This window comes from Salvelinus fontinalis, chromosome 22 (genome assembly GCF_029448725.1).
Source record: "Salvelinus fontinalis isolate EN_2023a chromosome 22, ASM2944872v1, whole genome shotgun sequence".
Classification (NCBI taxonomy): Eukaryota; Metazoa; Chordata; class Actinopteri; order Salmoniformes; family Salmonidae; genus Salvelinus; species Salvelinus fontinalis.
Window position 1 is genome coordinate 1,752,305 of NC_074686.1, and position 2,703 is coordinate 1,755,007.

The 2,703-nt window shown below is 45.7% G+C and overlaps 1 non-coding gene across 1 annotated transcript; it reads left to right on the top strand.

Annotated features, from left to right (window-relative positions):
• Window positions 1–1,930: 1,930 nt before the first annotated feature.
• trnal-aag (transfer RNA leucine (anticodon AAG)) lies at window positions 1,931–2,004 on the top strand. Its single transcript has one exon. It is a non-coding gene; the product is annotated as a tRNA-Leu (tRNA).
• Window positions 2,005–2,703: the final 699 nt, after the last annotated feature.

Here is a 2,703-nt window from a genome sequence, read left to right on the forward strand (position 1 = left end):
ACAGTAGGTTGTCGTTAGACAAAGCTGCATGAAGTGTGAACTGGAGCGATCTTGGATCCACAAAAAAATGTGTTTTTTGGAGAATGTGGGTATCGATCCCACTACCTCTCGCATGCGAAGCAAGCACTCTACCATTTGAGCTTATTCCCCAGGGTTTATAATTTGCCACAAGAAGCAACCAAGAGGGTCCAGTCTTGTCAGGCTATGCTGTTGGTGGACTTGCTCGTTTACGCGCCAGCACTGTCCGAGGCTCTGTGCATCCTAAAAATGTTGATATGTTGCAAGCGGCCGGTTAGCTCAGTTGGTTAGAGCGTGGTGCTAATAACGCAAAGGTCGTGGGTTTGATCCCTGTACTGGACATGATGAACATTTTAAGTTGTTGTTTTTCTTTAGCCTCTGCATTGGCTTCAAGGAAACTTCACACAGCTTTGTTTGTTGGCATCAATTGTGTGTGCTACGCTGCTCCTCCGAAAGTAAGTCATGTCATTCGTTTTCATCTGACATTGTGACATCAGTGTTACATGAAAGTTGATTGTCATTGTTACATGACAGTAGGTTGTCGTTAGACAAAGCTGCATGAAGTGTGAACTGGAGCGTTCTTGGATCCACAAAAAAATGTGAATTTTGGAGAATGTGGGCATCGATCCCACTACCTCTCGCATGCGAAGCAAGCGCTCTACCATTTGAGCTAATTCCCCAGTCTTTATGACTTGCCACAAGGAGCAACCAAGAGGGTCCAGTCTTGTCAGGCTATGCTGTTGGTGCACTTGCTCGTTTACGCGCCAGCACTGGCCGAGGCTCTGTGCATCCAAAAAATGTTGCTATGTTGCAAGTGGCTGGTTAGCTCAGTTGGTTACAGCGTGGTATTAAGAACGCCAAGTTCGTGGGTTCGATCCCCGTACTGGACAGGAGGTACATTTTAAGGTTTTGTTTTTCATTATCCTCTGCATTGGCTTTAAGGAAACTTCCCACAGCTTTGTTTGTCGGCATCAATTGTGTGTGCTACGCTGCTCCTCTGAAAGTAAGTCATGTCATTCGTTTTCATCTGACATTGTGACATCAGTGTTACATGAAAGTTACTTGTCATTGTTACATGACAGTAGGTTGTCGTTAGACAAAGCTGCATGAAGTGTGAACTGGAGCGATCTTGGATCCACAAAAAAATGTGTTTTTTGGAGAATGTGGGCATCGATCCCACTACCTCTCACATGCGAAGCAAGCGCTCTACCACTTGAGCTAATTCCCCAGGGTTTATGATTTGCCACAAGGAGCAACCAAGAGGGTCCAGTCTTGTCAGGCTATGCTGTTGGTGGACTTGCTCGTTTACGCGCCAGCACTGTCCGAGGTTCTGTGAATCCTAAAAATGTTAATATGTTGCAAGCGGCCGGTTAGCTCAGTTGGTTAGAGTGTGGTGCTAATAACGCCAAGGTTGTGCGTTCGATCCCTGTACTGGACATGATGTACATTTTAAGTTGTTGTTTTTCTTTAGCCTCTGCATTGGCTTCAAGGAAACTTCCCACAGCTTTGTTTGTTGGCATCAATTGTGTGTGCTACGCTGCTCCTCTGAAAGTAAGTCATGTCATTCGTTTTCATCTGACATTGTGACATCAGTGTTACATGAAAGTTGCTTGTCATTGTTACATGACAGTAGGTTGTCGTTAGACCCAGCTGCATGAAGTGTGAACTGGAGCGATCTTGGATCCACAAAAAAATGTGAATTTTGGAGAATGTGGGCATCGATCCCACTACCTCTCGCATGCGAAGCAAGCGCTCTACCATTTGAGCTAATTCCCCAGTCTTTATGACTTGCCACAAGGAGCAACCAAGAGGGTCCAGTCTTGTCAGGCTATGCTGTTGGTGCACTTGCTCGTTTACGCGCCAGCACTGGCCGAGGCTCTGTGCATCCTAAAAATGTTGCTATGTTGCAAGTGGCTGGTTAGCTCAGTTGGTTACAGCGTGGTGTTAAGAACGCCAAGTTCGTGGGTTCGATCCCCGTACTGGACAGGAGGTACATTTTAAGTTTTTGTTTTTCTTTATCCTCTGCATTGGCTTCAAGGAAACTTCCCACAGCTTTGTTTGTCGGCATCAATTGTGTGTGCTACGCTGCTCCTCTGAAAGTAAGTCATGTCATTCGTTTTCATCTGACATTGTGACATCAGTGTTACATGAAAGTTACTTGTCATTGTTACATGACAGTAGGTTGTCGTTAGACAAAGCTGCATGAAGTGTGAACTGGAGCGATCTTGGATCCACAAAAAAATGTGTTCTTTGGAGAATGTGGGCATCGATCCCACTACCTCTCACAAGCGAAGCAAGCGCTCTACCACTTGAGCTAATTCCCCAGGGTTTATGATTTGCCACAAGGAGCAACCAAGAGGGTCCAGTCTTGTCAGGCTATGCTGTTGGTGGACTTGCTCGTTTACGCGCCAGCACTGTCCGAGGCTCTGTGCATCCTAAAAATGTTGATATGTTGCAAGCGGCCGGTTAGCTCAGTTGGTTAGAGCGTGGTGCTAATAACGCAAAGGTCGTGGGTTTGATCCCTGTACTGGACATGATGAACATTTTAAGTTGTTGTTTTTCTTTAGCCTCTGCATTGGCTTCAAGGAAACTTCACACAGCTTTGTTTGTTGGCATCAATTGTGTGTGCTACGCTGCTCCTCCGAAAGTAAGTCATGTCATTCGTTTTCATCTGACATTGTGACA